This window comes from Triticum dicoccoides, chromosome 5A (assembly GCF_002162155.2).
Source record: "Triticum dicoccoides isolate Atlit2015 ecotype Zavitan chromosome 5A, WEW_v2.0, whole genome shotgun sequence".
Classification (NCBI taxonomy): Eukaryota; Viridiplantae; Streptophyta; class Magnoliopsida; order Poales; family Poaceae; genus Triticum; species Triticum dicoccoides.
Window position 1 is genome coordinate 349,361,400 of NC_041388.1, and position 17,954 is coordinate 349,379,353.

The window sequence follows — 17,954 nt, forward strand, 5'->3', positions numbered from 1 at the left end:
GGGATCTCCTCCCGCAGCAACCGCAGCTCCACCTCGTTCTCAGCGTCGGGCCAAACAGCGCTCGCCCTACCACCATCGGCTCCTTCCAGCCGCCGCCTTGCCTCACCCAAGCAGCAACGCAGCACCGAAGCAGCCCCGAGCTCCTCCTCTTGCTCCTCTACGCCTGCTTCCCCTTCGCCTCGTGCCGTCGAAGGTCACCTCCCTGCCAAGTTCGCCGCCGCCGCTCCCCTGCTACCTCCAGGCGCCACCCTATTCCTCTTCTCCTGCCTCTGTTTCTCCCTCTTCCCCCCTCATGTTCTCTCTCTCTCTCTCTCTCTCTCTCTCTCTCTCTCTTCCGCAGGCTCCAGCCGCCGCCATGGGGCGTCGCCTCCCCGAGCTCCGTCCATTGCCGTGAATGGGATCCCCGGGGCCGGATCCGCCCAGCTCCGGCATGGATCCGTCGTCCCCTGACCTCCGCTCGCTCCGGTCGCCGTTCGTCCGAGTCCGGCGAGCTCCTGCCGCGTCGCCTTCATCTCTGCATCGCCGCTGCAACCGCCATGGCACTCGAACTCGTGCAGCTTCGGGGCCAGCGTCGCCGCCTAGAGTTTCTCCGCACGGAGTCCCCTTCGTCTCGTCCGCGTCGCTGGCGCCCCGCCAAGTCCTTCAAGCCGCCGCCAAGTTCGCTGCCGTCGTCCTGTCCAGTGCTTCGCCTCTGCTTCGAGGATGATCCAGGAGCGCCCTGCGTTGACTCCCTCCGTTTTGACCAATCCAGCCCAGCCGCAAGCCAGCGCCAGGCCTCCCTCCTCCCACCGACTGGGCCAGGCCCAGGGTGAGCAGCCCCCAAGCGCCCCCTCCACTTATTTTTTTCTCTTGTTGGGCCGGCCAGATTCGGCCCAGTTCCTGTTTTTTCCAGGTCTGCGATTTTGCCTTTTTCCCAGAGAGAGCACTTTTGCAGAAAAGACCCTCGTGTTCATACATTTAATAACTCACAAACTATGCATCACATGGAAAAACTGTATATATGAAACTTGCTTAGAATTTCATCTAGTTTAATAATATCCAACTTTCATCTATGTTTAAAATGCTTAAGATGTTGTTTGTTTAAACTTGCTTAATTAACTTGCTAAAATGATTTATTTCATAACTAAATAACTGTAGCTCCAAATCTGACAAACTTTATATGTAAATGGGGTAGAAAAATGCCTAGTTTAACATGGTCCACCTATCTTGCATGTTTAACAACTGTAAAATTTGGTTTAGGGCAGAACAGTACCAAAACCATAATTATGCTCATGAGGATTTTCTGGACTTGTTGCTTGTTGTTCCGGCCTCATTTAAACTTGCCTAGATAGGTAGTTATCTTTTGCTTCACCTCTTGCCATGTTAATCAACATTTAAAATTTTTGGGTGCATAAACGAGATCGAACTAAATAACTTTAATGTGGTGTTCCATCAATATGCAACTCGTTGCATATTGAGATCCACTTAACTTCTAGTGTTGTTTGTGCACTTTGCCAGGCCATGCATATTTAAACCGGACATGCATCATACTTGTTTGCGCATCATGCGATGCTTATGTGGTGGTTGTTTACTATGTTGTTTGTTTTTCTTTCTGGTGTACTTCTTCTCGGTAATCCGGTAACGTCGCGTTTGTGAGGATCCGTTCGACTACGTCTGTTTGTCTTCTTCATGGACCCGTTCCTCTTCCTTGGGGGATCTCAGGCAAGATGACCATACCCTCGAAATCACTTCTATCTTTGCTTGCTAGTTGCTCGCTCTTTTGCTATGCCTATGCTATGATACCTACCACTTGCTTATCATGCCTCCCATATTGCCATGCCAAGCCTCTAACCCACCTTGTCCTAGCAAACCGTTGTTTGGCTATGTTACCGCTTTGCTCAGCCCCTCTTATAGCATTGTTAGTTGTACGTGAAGATTGGAGCTTGTTCCATGTTTGGAACATGGTTATTTTGTAGGGATATCACAATACCTCTTATTTATATTAATGCATCTATATACTTGGTAAAGGGTGGAAGGCTCGACCTTATGCCTGGTGTTTTGTTCCACTCTTGCCGCCCTAGTTTCCGTCATATCAGTGTTATGTTCCCGGATTTTGCGTTCCTTACACGGTTGGGTTATAATGGGAACCCCTTGACAGTTCGCTTTGAATAAAACTCCTTCAGCAAGGCCCAACCTTAGTTTTACCATTCACCACCTAGCCTTTTCCCTTCGGAGTCGCGCATCCCAAGGGTCATCTTATTTTAACCCCCCCGGGCCAATGCTTGTCTAAGTGTTGGTCCAAACTAGAGCCCCTTGCAGCGCCACCTCGGGGAAACTCGAGGGCTGGTTTTATTTGTACGGATTGCTTATCCGGTGTGCCCTGAGAACGAGATATGTGCAGCTCCTATCGGGATGTCGGTGCATCGGGCGGTCTTGCTGGACTTGTTTTACCATTGTCGAGGATGTCTTGTAACTGGGATGTCGAGTCTGATCAGATTATCTTGGGAGAAGGAATATCCTTCGTTGACCGTGAGAGCTTGTGATGGGCTAAGTTGGGACACCCCTGCAGGGTTTTGAACTTTTGAAAGCCATGCCCGCGGTTATGGGCAGATGGGAATTTGTTAATGTCCGGTTGTAGAAAACCTGAAGTTGATCTTAATTAAAATACATCAACCGTGTGTGTAACCGTGATGGTCTCTTCTTGGCGGAGCCCGGGAAGTGAACACGGTGTTGGAGTAATGCTTGGCGTAGGTTGTTCTAGGATCACTTCTTTATCATAGTTGTTCGACCGTGCTTTTGCCTTCTCTTCTCGCTCTCATTTGCGTATGTTAGCCACCATTTATGCTAGTCGCTTGCTGCAGCTCCACCTCATACCTTTTACCCTTCCTATAAGCTTAAATAGTCTTGATCGCGAGGGTGTGAGATTGTTGAGTCCCCGTGACTCACAGATACTTCCAAAACCAGCTTGCAGGTCCCGATGAGACCATGCAGGTGACGCAACCGAGCTCAAGGAGGAGCTCGCTGAAGATCGTGTTCGTTATGTTGGTCCGTTTCCAGTTGATCAGTAGTGGAGCCCAGTTGGGGTCGATCGGGGATCTTTGTAGCATTTGGGGTAGTCTTCTTTTATTTTGGTTCTGTAGTCGGACCTTGTGTGTATCTCGATGAGGTAATGCTTTATTCATGTAATTGTGTGAAGTGGCGATTGTAAGCCAACCATGTATCTTTTTCCCTTATGTATTACATGGGTTGTGTGAAGATTACCTCACTTGTGACATTGCTTTCAAAGCGGTTATGCCTCTAAGTCGTGCTTCGACACGTGGGAGATATAGCCGCAGCGAGGGCGTTACAAGTTGGTATTAGAGCCTTCCCCGACTTTAGGAGCCCGCCTGCTTGATCGAATCGCTGGTGTTGTTGAGTCTAGAAAAATATTTTGAGTCATTTTGGATTATATATATCGGAGAGTAGGATTCTTTTTACTCCTCAGTCCCTTCGTCGCTCTGGTGAGGCATCCTGACATAGAGTTTTGGATCTTCTCTTCTAAAAATTTCACTAATTTTTTTACGATCACGCGGGTATCTTGGAATCATTCCGATGGTTTTGTGACGAGAACATTGTTCTTGGTGCCTCCTAACGTTTAGGGGTTGTGGCAGTGTCCCGGGGAGTTGAGCTCCGAGGTGTTGTCATCACAATTTTATCGTTGCAATTCTGGAATACCTGAGTTTTGCCGACATCGAAAATCTCTTTTATGCAGTTGTTGGTGAGATAACCTCGACGCCACCCAGTACTGGGCGGGAGTTCGGGAGTATTGCCATAACTCGTATAACAGATGCTTTTCAAAGGTTGAGGTAAACGATTTCCGAAGGTTTCTTGGTTATGTGTTGAAGGATGGATACAGCTGGATGTAGGATTTGCTAGTTTTGGGTGAGATATTATGCTTCCCCTGTATCCCCAACACCTGATTGCATAACCGGAAAGTTTCGGGAGTTCATAAGTGGGAATTCAAGTAGCTCTTAGGATATCTTTCCGACAGATGTATGATATGAAATTGTGGTTCGATGTCTAGTGGTCCGCCTATCCACGGTTGGTTTTACAGTGGTCTCGTTGTGTCTTAAAGAGTCCTTGGCTATGCCGACTCGGGGACACTTCGTATGTCATGTGCACTGCCTTGTACATGATGGTGCTGTACGATCGAGCCCATGTAGGCCCCACCATGAAAACTTCGGACGAAATCTCTATCATATGTTTGTTCCGGCTTATTTGGCAAGCCAATCCTTTGTTTTGTTTTGATTTGTGGTATTCGAGTTGCTTCGAAGTCAAATGCTGATTCCATACCTTTTTCTAAGCGGTGTTCTCATTTTTCTATGTGGATATTAATCCCTCTCGATCATCGAGTTTTTCATTTCAATTCCTTTTCAACCGGCATGTTCTCTCTTCAAGTGGATCCGATCTTTTTCAACATCCGCAAGACCAACTCTAAGTATTCTCAACATTGTTTGGTTCATCCGTCCCAAGTTTCCTTTGTTTTCCCACCCTCCCACCCTTTTTTTCAAGGACTTAGATTTCTTAATCATGTATCCTTTTATTGATGGGAAGTCTCTCCATTCCTTTCCGTCAATGTTCTTATCCGGTGATTCTCATGAAGATGCTCTACAAGTTCATCATTCTTCATTTTTTTCTTCTCTGGTGGATTCAAGTCAAGCTTTGTTAATCATATTCTTTTCCTCGTTTCAAATGCTATTCTCATGCCGGTGCACCACTCAATCATCCACTTCTCACTATTTAATTGTTCCGGAGTGCTGAAGATATCTCGGAAGGCTCGTCTTTCCATTCAAGTTCCGTTCAAACCTATCTCGAGGTTGTTATCTCATTCAAGCCTTTTAAATCAACCGGTGCAATCTCTCTTCAAAATCGTTCAATGGTGTATCTTTTCAGTGGGCCCTAACCCACAGTTCTTTTCCCAGGATCTTAACTGACTCTTCTTATTTTCCCGGAGGTATTCTCAAATTCTTTTCAAAGTTTGACGTAAGAATGATTTATCATCAGTTAAATGCCTTTCTCCAAGATCTTTCAATTTCTTTTCATTGTTGGTTCAACCTCTTCGTTTTTTTGGGATTCTCCCGGAGTGCCTCAATAATTCTTGATGGTGTTTCTCGTCGTCATTCTCGGATTTTGAAGACCGAAGAAGGGTTTTCTCTTAAATCTTGCTCCATTCTCTTCAAGACTCATGGTTCTAGCTTATTGTCATCCTCTCATAATTATTTTCGATTGTGAGTATTCTTTTCACCCATCCGGAGCATTTCAAGAGTATTTTCAGTTTGTTTCTCCGGAGGCTATCATCTCAGAATTTTTCATTCCAGCTTTCAGCTCTCGTTTCCTCCAAATCTTGCCGGTGCTTCATTCAAGTATTCTTTTATCAGATCATGATCTCTTCGTTTCATTTGTACCTAAACTCTCTCATGTATCTTCGTTCATTTGCCAATTTCTTACAGGTGATTCATCTCTTTTCTTCGTTTTTTTCCAATTCTTACGGTGGTTCGTTCAAGAGTTCTCTTCCTTGGTTATCAAGTCATTTTCGTTGTTTCAATCCCACCGGTGGTTCCATCAATACCTTCTCAAGTTTATGTTATATCTCTCTTAATTTTTTCTATGAGAATAAGTAATATGTCAAATCCGTTTATTGTCATCAATTTAATTGGTGAAGGATAAGCATAATGTAATTCTTATTCTTGTTTCAACTTCTCTTGCCTTCCGTTTGATCATTCTTTTGTTTAACAGAGTTCTTCATGAAGGTTCTACCTGTTGGTTCATAAAGGATTTAATTCTGTCTAGAAGTTTTTCATTGAGATTCTTTTCTAAGGAGCTCATGCTTTCTTCATCCTGTAATCCGGAGTGCAATTGTTTCTCCCTTATCTTTTGAGGTGGTAATTGTAACGCCATCGATGCGGCTATATCTCCCACGTGTCGAAGCACGACTTAGAGGCATAACCGCATTGAAAGCAATGTCGCAAGTGACATAATCTTCACACAACCCATGTAATACATAAGGGAAAGAGATACATAGTTGGCCTACAATCACCACTTCACACAATTACATGAATAAGCATTACAACATCCAAATACAATCAAGCTCCGACTACGGAACCAAAATAAGACAAGACTACCCCAAATGCTACACAGATCGCCGATCGACCCCAACTGGGCTCCACTACTGATCAACTAGAACGAAACAACAGAAAGGACAAGATCTTCATCGAGCTCCTCCTTGAGCTTGGTTGCGTCACCTGTATGGTATCATCAGCACCTGCAAACTGGTTCTGGAAGTATCTGTGAGTCACAGGGACTCAGCAATCTCACACCCTCGCGATCAAGACTATTTAAGCTTATGGGTAAGGTAACAGGTATGAGGTGGAGCTGCAGCAAGCGACTAGCATATATGGTGGCTAACATACGCAAAAGAGAGCAAGAAGAGAAGGCAAAAGCAACGGTCGAACAACTATGATCAAGAAGTGATCCTAGACAACCTACGTCAAGCATTACTCCAACACCGTGTTCACTTCCCGGACTTCGCCGAAAAGAGACCATCACGGTTACACACGCGGTTGATGTATTTTAATTAAGATCAACTTCAGGTTTTCTACAACCGGACATTAACAAATTCCCATCTGCCCATAACCGCGGGCACGGCTTTCGAAAGTTTAAATCCCTGCAGGGGTGTCCCAACTTAGCCCATCACAAGCTCGCACGGTCAACGAAGGATATTCCTTCTAGCGGGAAGACCCGATCAGGCTCGGAATCCCGGTTACAAGACATTTCGACAATGGTAAAACAATACCAGCAAAGCCACCCAGATGTGCTGACAAATCCCGATAGGAGCTGCACATATCTCGTTCTCAGGGCACACCGGATGAGCAAGACGTCGGGTAAGCCAGCCTAGAGTTGCCCCTGGTAGCCTCGGACATCGCTCAGTTGGACCAACACTTAGAGAAGCACTGGCCCGGGGGGTTGAAAAAAGATGACCCTTGAGCCGGCCAACTCAAGGGAAAGAAAAAGGCTAGGTGGAAAATGGTAAAACCAATGTTGGGCCTTGCTGGAGGAGTTTTATTCAAGGCGAACTATCAAGGGGTTCCCATTATAACCCAGCCGCGTGAGGAAAGCAAAATCCGGGAACATAACACCGATATGACGGAAACTAGGGCGGCAAGAGTGGAACAAAACACCAGGCATAAGGCCGAGCCTTCCACCGTTTACCAAGTATATAGATGCTTTAATTAAATAAGAGATATTGTGATATCCCAACAAAACTATCCATGTTCCAACAAGGAACAACATAGCCATGTTCCAACAAGGAACAAACTTCATCTTCACCTGCAACTAACAACGCTGTAAGAGGGGCTGAGCAAAGCGGTAACATAGCTAAACAACGGTTTTCTAGGACAAGGTGGGTTAGAGGCTTGGTTCAACAATATGGGAGGCATGATAAGCAAGTGGTAGGTATTGTAGCATAGGCATAGCAAAAGAGCGAGCAACTAGCAAGCAAAGATAGAAGTGATTTCGAGGGTATGGTCATCTTGCCTGAAATCCCGCAAGGAAGAAGAACGAGTCCATGAAGAAGACAAACAGACGTAGTCGAACAGGTCCTCACAAAGGCAACATTATCGGAACCACCCGAAGAAGCAAACACCGGAAAGAAGCACACAACATAGTAAACAACCAACACATGAACATGGTATGATATGCGGGATGCGGTATGCGATGCATATGCATGCTTTGCAAAGGAATGATTGAACCTGGCCTCAACTTTGAAATCCAAGAGTGCCACTGGGAAGGTGAGGTGATTTCGGTTGAAATCGATATAAAGATCACCGGAATCGGATGCACGGTTTGGAAATGGCAAGCAAAACAAATATGGCACCGGTCTGCGATTAACAGCAAGTAGCCATCTAAATGCATCAAGATAAATATGCTGCATCACTCAAACATGGAAACAAAAATACATGGCAGGTATCCACTCATGAAGCTTGAAAAAAATGAACACTGAGCTACGGCTAATTCACTCATTAACAGGTTCAAACAAGCATGGCAAAAGAGCAAATGATAACAGGTTTCAGACTTAGTGAAATTAACACAAGTCTGGATTTATCATCAGGAAGCACACTTTAGAGAATAAAAACTATAAGCTACAGGACTTAACTTGGCAAAGCAAGGCATGCCATGAAGCCACGCAAAGCACTTAACAAAAGTCCCTTAGTGACCTTGAGCCAAAAGGGACTAGAAAATACAATTGCAAGCATGTGAACATGGCAAAAACATAAACAGATTCAGACTTAGTGAAAAACTGGAGCATGCAAATCAGTTAACAAGTAGGCATGTTTACGAGCTCTATGCACTCACTACAAAGCATGGCATGACAAACTAAGCATACCCCCATCAAGAAGACATAGCATAGAAGCTAGGCATGGCAATAACATCATCATAGCATGCACAGATCAACAACAACAAGCTCGGCAAAATCGCTAAACAAGTTAGCAATCTGCCAGGAACATTTTATAGCAAAAGTAGAGCTCGATTGACTCAAGCTAGGGTGCTCCATAAATGCAAACAAAGACATGTATGTATAGACCACCACAATTTTAACAAACCATCCTTACTGATCATCCTCAAAATAGGCACGGATCACTAGGAAACAACATGAACATAAGGCATATCGACAAAAACAGAACAAGGACTTAGTGAAATTCTAAGTCCCTGAAAACAACGTTACCGATTACGCTACTTTGCAAGCTTGTGCTAGTCACCACAAATATCACAAAAATACATGACAAGCACCTCTGTCAAGATGGCATGGCATTTAACAAAACACATGTAGAGCTCAGGATCATAGCATGCACACATTAATCATGGCAAACATGACAAATAGCTATTTGCTGAAACAGATCTGACAAATTCATCACATAGCCCTTTTCCAACAGCATTTCGGGCATCAAGATGAGCTCAAAAGGAAATTATGCAATGAGATGAAATGATGTACTCGTCGAGGCGAACATGTTGATATGCTACACGCACGAATCAGAGCTACGGATGTAGAGTTGTGACATGATGAAGATAGCAAAAAATATTAACAGGATCTGGGACTTGGTGAAAAAAAAACACACCCGAGCGTTGCATAGCTAAAGGTCACTCGGGGCGGAGGTTAGGGTGTGTCTCACCCCGTGGGCTTGGCCCAAAAGAGGAGGGGTGCGATGGGCCGATGGATCTGGGGCTGGGCCGGCCCATCGCCGCAGGCGGAGGCCCAGGGCGAAGGAGTCGTCCTCCTCCTCGATCCCGCCTGGATCGAGGGAGGCAGAGGCGGCTCATCGCCGGTGCCGGAGACAAACGACGGTGGCGGGCGCGGATCGGCGCAGAGGTGGCTGGATCTGGTCCCTCCGGCCCCTTCCCGACCGGATCCGTTGAGAGGGACACCGGCGGAGCTTGAGGCGGTGGCGCGTCGGTGAAGCAGACTGCGAGGAGGCACGGGACACCAGCGGCGACCGGCGGAGGGCGGGAGGCGGCGGACGGTGAACGAAGGACGGCGGCAGACTGCGAGGTAGACGGGGCGGCGAGGGTGGCGCGTACCGGATCGAGCGACGGGGACTCGGGCCCGGGCGAGCCCCAGATGGGCTTCGCGGGCCTGGTGGTGAAGTGGGCGCGGCGGGGACAGGTGGCGGCCTACGGTTGGGTGCGGCGGCGGGGGAGGGTGAAGTGGCATCTCCTGATAGACCGGAGTGATGTGGCGGCGGCGAGCGGACACGTCCGGCGGCGGGGAAAATTGTCCGGTGGCGCGAGGAAGAGGGAGACTAGGGTTAGATCGTGAATTTTGGGGAGGGGATCACATATTTGTAGATAGAGGGAGCTAGGAGAGTCCAAATGAGGTGCGGTTTTCGGCCACGCGATCATGATCGAACGACCGAGATGATGGAGGAGGTTTAGGTGGGTTTTGGGCCAAATTGGAAGGGTGTTGGGCTGCAACACGCACGAGGCCTTTTCGGTCCCTCGATTAACCGTTGGAGTATCAAACAAAGTCCAAATGGCACGAAACTTGATAGGTGGTCTACCGGTAGTCAAACAAGGCCGCATGACAAGTCTTGGTCCTATCCGAAAACGTTTAACACCCGCACACAAAAGAGGTAGAAAGGGACACCGGTTGACATAGGAGCGCCAGAATGCAAAACGGACAACGGGGAAAATGCTCGGATGCATGAGACGAACATGTATGCAAATGAAATGCACATGATGACATGATATGCAATGCATGACAAGCAAGCAATGACAAGGCAACAACAGCGAATAACTGGAGGACACCCGGCACATCGGTGTCGGGGCGTTACAGTAATATATCATTCTTCATTCACAAGATTGAGATATTTAAACCCATCAATCTCTTCATTGCAATTATCTTGGGTTATATTTCACCTAAAGTTCTTCCCTAAGGATTGTTGCTATTTATGGTGCTTATAAAGGACCCAAGTTCTTCTTTCATCCTCCCAGTGAAATAGTTTCTCGTCTCCTTGTGGATATCAATCCAATCTATCGTTTCCGTCAGTGGCAGAATTTTCACCTCAGTTTTGAGATGTTTTTTTTCATAAGCCCACAACAAGTTTATTCGTTTCGTTGTTGATAACCCAACAACTCCGGTCTAGCATTTGTTGTAAGCGTGCTCTACTAAGATCTTGTGTTATCCTCTGTTCATTCTTTTCCATCCTCTCATTTCTTTCGGAGGCTTCGCAATATTGCTTTCTCCAACCATCATATCGTTTTATCAAAGATCATGTTTCTTTTCCTTGCTTATCCTGTTTAACCAGAGTGTGTGCCCGCTGCTCAAGTTCTTTTCATCTTATCAAGCTTCATATCACTTTTCAACCGGAGTTCTGCCCGAGATTATTCTTCTTTGGTCTTTGTTTATCTCATTTCAACCAGAGTGGTTTCAATTCCTTCTTGTCCTTTCTGCTCGTCATTCTTAGCCTTGCAATCTCAAGGTTTCCGTAATGTTCCTTGTTCCTCTTTTCCAACGGAGTGTTTTTAACTTTGTTCATCTTCGTGGCATTCCTCCTTTCTTTTTGTTCAACCTCGCAAGGTTATGTGGTTTCACTCGTTTGTCAAAGAATCAACTTAGCTATACCTCTTCTCTTTCCCTTCTGTTTTCCCCTCCGGTGCCATTCTAGATCTCGGGACGAGATCCTCTCGTAGTGGTGGAGTGTTGTGACGCCCCGAGACCGTTGCGCCAAGTGTCGTCCAGTTATTCGCTGTTGTTGCCTTGTCATTTTCTTGCGTGTTGCATCTTGTCATGTCATCATGTACATTGCATCATCTTGTTTTTCAAAACTTGCATCCATCCGAGTTTCCCAGTTCCTTCCATTGTCCGTTCTGAGCCCAGACACACTTGCACGCGCCCGCGGCATGTCCGAAATAGTATTTCAGAAGTGGCCGGAAAATGTTCTCGGAATGGGATGAAAGTTGGTGTGTGGTCTTATTATAGTGTAGATAGACCGCTTGTCAAGTTTCATCGCATTCGGAGTTCGTTTGATAGCCCAACCGTTAAACTATAGTGGCATTATAGCCGGTCTAACGTCGGACGTTTTCGGTCTCCGGAAACAGTCGTCGGGCCTCCCTCTCTTCTCTTCTCTCAGCTCGAGACCGTCTACACAGCTCACTACCTACCGCCAGGCCTAACCTAGGCTCTCTCGTCAGTCCACGGACCTCCACGCGCGCGCGTCCGAAAGTTGTCCCGGACCCGACCCGGACAGTCGTTACCGTTGTGTCCGGATCATCCCCAAACATCTACAAAATATCTCTCTTTTGTTAATTGGGCCCCCTAACCTATTTATTCGCGACCGTCCGATTACGATCGGAGGGGCGAGGTAGGCCCTAACCTAATCTGTGATGTATATATGCTCCACTCCCAGTCTATTTGGACAAACCCTAAAATCTAGGAGATGTGTCCCGTCGCCCGCCGCCGCTTTCCAAATCCACATCGGGATCTCCTCCTGCAGCAACCACAGCTCCACCTCGTTCTCAGCGCCGGGCCAACCAGCGCTCACCCTACCACCATCGGCTCCTTCCAGCCACCGCCTTGCCTCACCCAATCAGCAGCGCGGCACCGAAGCAGCCCCGAGCTCCTCCTCTTGCGCCTCTACGCCTACTTCCCCTTCGCCTCGTGCCACCGAAGGTCACCTCCCTGCCAAGTTCGCCGCCGCCGCTCCCCTGCTACCTCCAGGCGCCGCCCTGTTCCTCTCCTCCTGCCTCTGTTTCTCCCTCTTCTCCCCATCATGTTCTCTCTCTCTTCCGCAGGCTCCAGCTGCCGCCATGGGGCGTCGCCTCCCCGAGCTCCGTCCATCGCCGGGAATGGGATCCCCGTGGCCGGATCTGCCCAGCTCCGGCATGGATCCGTCGTCCCCTGACCTCCGCTCGCTCCGGTCGCCGTTCATCCGAGTCCGGCGAGCTCCTGCCGCGTCGCCTTCATCTTTGCATCGCCTCTGCAACCCCCATGGAGCTCGAACTCGTACAGCTTCGGGGCCAGCGCCGCCGCCTAGAGTTTCTCCGCCCGGAGTCCCCTTCGTCTCGTCCGCGTCGCTGGCGCCCCGCCAAGTCCTTCAAGCCGCCGCCAAGTTCGTTGCCGCCATCCTGTTTCTTCCCGGCGAGCGCTTCGCCTATGCTTCGAGGACAAGCCAAGAGCGCCCCGCGTTGACTCCCTCCGTTTTGACCGATCCAGCCCAGCCGCAAGCCAGTGCCAGGCCTCCCTCCTCCCACCGACTGGGCCAGGCCCAGGGTGACCAGCCCCCAAGCGCCCCCTCTTGTTTTTTTCTCTTGTTGGGCCGGCCAGATTCGGCCCAGTTCATGTTTTTTCCAGGTCTGCGATTTTGCCTTTATCCCAAAGAGAGCACTTTTGCAGAAAATACCCTCATGTTCATACATTTAATAACTCACAAACTATGCATCACATGGAAAAACTGTATATATGAAACTTGCTTAGAATTTCTTCTAGTTTAATAATATCCAACTTTCATCTATGTTTAAAATTCTTAAGATGTTGTTTGTTTAAACTTGCTTAATTAACTTGCTAAAATGATTTATTTCATAACTAAATAACCGTAGCTCCAAACCTAACAAACTTTATATGTAAATGGGGTAGAAAAATGCCTAGTTTAACATGGTCCACCTATCTTGCATGTTTAACAACTGTAAAATTTGGTTTAGGGCAGAACAGTACCAAAACCATAATTATGCTCATGAGGATTTTCCGGACTTGTTGCTTGTTGTTCCGGCCTCATTTAAACTTGCCTAGATAGGTAGTTATCTTTTGCTTCACCTCTTGCCATGTTAATCAACATTTAAAATTGTTGGGTACATAAACGAGATCGAACTAAATAACTTGAATGTGGTGTTCCGTCAATATGCAACTCGTTGCATATTGAGCTCCACTTAACTTGTAGTGTTGTTTGTGCACTTTGCTAGGCCATGCATATTTAAACCGGACATGCATCATACTTGTTTGCGCATCATGCCATGTTTATGTGGTGGTTGTTTACTATGTTGTTTGTTTTTCTTTCCGGTGTACTTCTTCTCGGTAATCCAGTAACGTCGCGTTTGTGAGGATCCATTCAACTACGTCTGTTTGTCTTCTTCATGGACCCGTTCTTCTTCCTTAAGAGATCTCAGGCAAGATGACCATACCCTCGAAATCACTTCTATCTTTGCTTGCTAGTTGATCGCTCTTTTGCTATGCCTATGCTGCGATAGCTACCACTTGCTTATCATGCCTCCCATATTGCCATGCCAAGCCTCTAACCCACCTTGTCCTAGCAAACCGTTGTTTGGATATGTTACCGCTTTGCTCAGCCCCTCTTATAGTGTTGTTAGATGCAGGTGAAGATTGGAGCTTGTTCCATGTTTGAAACATGGTTATTTTGTTGGGATATCACAATACCTCTTATTTATATTAATGCATCTATATACTTGGTAAAGGGTGGAAGGCTCGGCCTTATGCCTGGTGTTTTGTTCCACTCTTGCCGCCCTAGTTTCCGTCATATCGGTGTTATGTTCCCGGATTTTGCATTCCTTACACGGTTGGGTTATAATCGGAACCCCTTGACAGTTCGCTTTGAATAAAACTCCTCCAGCAAGGCCCAACCTTGGTTTTACCATTCACCACCTCGCCTTTTTCCCTTGGGAGTCACGCATCCCGAGGGTCATCTTATTTTAACCCCCCCGGGCCAGTGCTTGTCTAAGTGTTGGTCCAAACTAGAGCACCTTGCAGCGCCACCTCGGGGAAACTCGAGGGCTGGTTTTAATTGTACGGATTGCTTATCCGGTGTGCCCTGAGAACGAGATATGTGCAGCTCCTATCGAGATGTCGGCACCTTGGGCGGTCTTGCTGGACTTGTTTTACCATTGTCGAGGATGTCTTGTAACCGGGATGCCGAGTCTGATCGGATTGTCTTGGGAGAAGAAATATCCTTCGTTGACCGTGAGAGCTTGTGATGGGCTAAGTTGGGACACCCCTGCAGGGTTTTGAACTTTCGAAAGTTGTGCCCGCGGTTATGGGCAGATGGGAATTTGTTAATGTCCGGTTGTAGAAAAACTGTAGTTGATCTTAATTAAAATACATCAACCGTGTGTGTAACCGCGATGGTCTCTTCTCGGCGGAGTCCGGGAAGTGAACACGGTGTTGGAGTAATGCTTGGAGTAGGTTGTTCTAGGATCACTTCTTGATCATAGTTGTTCGACCATGCTTTTGCCTTCTCTTCTCACTCTCATTTGCGTATGTTAGCCACCATTTATGCTAGTCGCTTGCTGCAGCTCCACCTCATACCTTTTACCCTTCCTATGAGCTTAAATAGTCTTGATCGCGAGGGTGTGAGATTGCTGAGTCCCGTGACTCACAAATACTTCGAAAACCAGCTTGCAGGTGCCGATGAGGCCATGCAGGTGACGCAACCGAGCTCAAGGAGGAGCTCGTTGAAGATCGTGTTTGTTATTTTGGTCCGTTTCCAGTTGATCAGTAGTGGAGCCCGGTTGGGGTCAATCGGGGATCTGTGTAGCATTTGGGGTAGTCTTCTTTTATTTTGGTTCCGTAGTCGGACCTTGTGTGTATCTGGATGAGGTAATGCTTTATTCATGTAATTGTGTGAAGTGGCGATTGTAAGCCAACTATGTGTCTTTTTCCCTTATGTATTACATGGGTTGTGTGAAGATTACCTCTCTTGCGACATTGCTTTCAATGCGGTTATGCCTCTAAGTCGTGCTTCGACACATGGGAGATATAGCCGCATCGAGGGTGTTACACATAGCATGCACGTATGGTGAACCGTTATGTTAAGAAGTCGGAGCATGATGTATTTATTGATTGTCCTCCTTATGAGTGGCGGTCGGGGATGAGCGATGGTCTTTTCCTACCAATCTATCCCCCTAGGATGCGCGTAGTACTTTGCTTCAATAACTAATAGATTTTTGCAATAAGTATGTGAGTTCTTTATGACTAATGTTGAGTCCATGGATTATACGCACTCTCGCCCTTCCACCATTGCTAGCCTCTCTAATACCGCACACCTTTCGCCAGTATCATACACCCACCATATACCTTCCTTAAAACAGCCACCATACCTACCTATCATGGCATTTCCATAGCCATTCCGAGATATATTGCCATGCAACTTTCCACCATTCCGTTTATCATGACACACTCCATCATTGTCATATTGCTTTGCATGACCATGTAGTTGACATTTTAGTTGTGGCAAAGCCACCGTTCATAATTCTTTCATGTAAGTCACTCATGCATCATTGCTATCCCGGTACACCGTCGGAGGCATTCATATAGAGTCATACTTTGTTCTAAGTATCAAGTTGTAATCATTGAGTTGTAAATAAATAGAAGTGTGATGATCCTCATTCATAGAGTATTGTCCCAAAAAAAGAAAAAAAAAGGGAAAAGTCCAAAGAAAAAAAGGGAAGGCCCAAAATAAAAAAAATTGGGCAATACTACTATCATTTTTTCCACACTTGTGCTTCAAAGTAGCACCATGATCTTCATAATAGAGAGTCTCCTATGTTATCACTTTCATATACTAGTGGGAATTTTTCGTTATAGAACTTGGCTTGTATATTCCAACGATGGGCTTCCTCAAAAGGCCCTAGGTCTTCGTGAGCAAGCAAGTTGGATGCACACCCACTTAGTTTCTTTTTGTTGAGCTTTCATATATTTATAACTCTAGTGAATCCGTTGCATGGCAATCCCTACTCACTCACATTGATATCTATTGATGGGCATCTCCATAGCCTGTTGATACACCTAGTTGATGTGACACTATCTTCTCCCTTTTTATCTTCTCCACAACCACCATTCTATTCCACCTATAGTGCTATGTCCATGGCTCACGCTCATGTATTGCGTGAAGATTGAAAAAGTTTGAGAACATTAGAAGTATGAAACAATTGCTTGGCTTGTCATCGGGGTTGTGCATGATTTGAATACTTTGTGTGGTGCAGCTGGAGCATAGCCAGACTATATGATTTTGTAGGGATAACTTTCTTTAGCCATGTTATTTTGAAGAGACATAATTGCTTAGTTAGTATACTTGAAGTATTATTATTTCTATGTCAATATTAAACTTTTGTCTTGAATCTTTCGGATCTGAATATTCATACCACAATTAAGAGAATTACATTGAAATTATGCCAAGTAGCATTCCACATCAAAAATTCTGTTTTTATCATTTACCTACTCGAGGACGAGCAGAAATTAAGCTTGGGGATGCCTGATACATCTCCAACGTATCTATAATTTTTGATTGTTCCATGCTATATTATATTCTGTTTTGGACATTATTGGGCTTTATTATACACTTTTATATTATTTTTGGGACTAACCTATTAACCGGAGGCCCAGCCCAGAATTGCTGTTTTTTTTGCCTATTTTAGGGTTTTGCAGAAAGGAATATCAAACGGAGTCCAAACGGAATGAAACCTTCGGGAACGTGATTTTCGGAACGAACATGATCCAGAGGACTTGGACCCTACGTCAAGACATCAACCAGGAGGCCATGAGGTAGGGGGCGCGCCTACCCCCCTGGGCGTGCCCTCCACCCTCGTGGGCCCCCTGTTGCTCCACCGACGTACTCCTTCCTCCTATATATACCTACGTACCCCCAAACTACGAGATACGGAGCCAAAAACCCTAATTCCACCGCCGTAACTTTCTGTATCCACGAGATCCCATCTTGGGGCCTGTTCCGGAGCTCCGCCGGAGGGGGCATCGATCACGGAGGGCTTCTACATCAACACCATAGCCCTTCCGATGAAGTGTGAGTAGTTTACCTCAGACCTACGGGTTCATAGTTATTAGCTAGATGGCTTCTTCTCTCTTTTTGGATCTCAATACAAAGTTCTCCCCCTCTCTTGTGGAGATCTATTTGATGTAATCTTCTTTTGCAGTGTGTTTGTTGAGACCGATGAATTGTGGGTTTATGATCAAGTTTATCTATGAACAACATTTGAATCTTCTCTGAATTCTTTTATGAATGATTGGTTATCTTTGCAAGTCTCTTCGAATTATCAGTTTGGTTTGGCCTACTAGATTGATCTTTCTTGCAATGGGAGAAGTGCTTAGCTTTGGGTTCAATCTTGCGGTGTCCTTTCCCAGTGACAGTAGGGGCGGCAAGGCACGTATTGTATTGTTGCCATCGAGGATAACAAGATGGGGTTTATTTCATATTACATGAGTTTATCCCTCTACATCATGTCATCTTGCTTAAAGTGTTACTTTGTTCTCTTGAACATAATACTCTAGATGCATGCTGGATAGCGGTCGATGTGTGGAGTAATAGTAGTAGATGCAGGCAGGAGTCAGTCTACTTGTCTCGGACGTGATGCCTATATACATGATCATACCTAGATATTCTCATAATTATGCTCAATTCTGTCAATTGCTCAACAGTAATTTG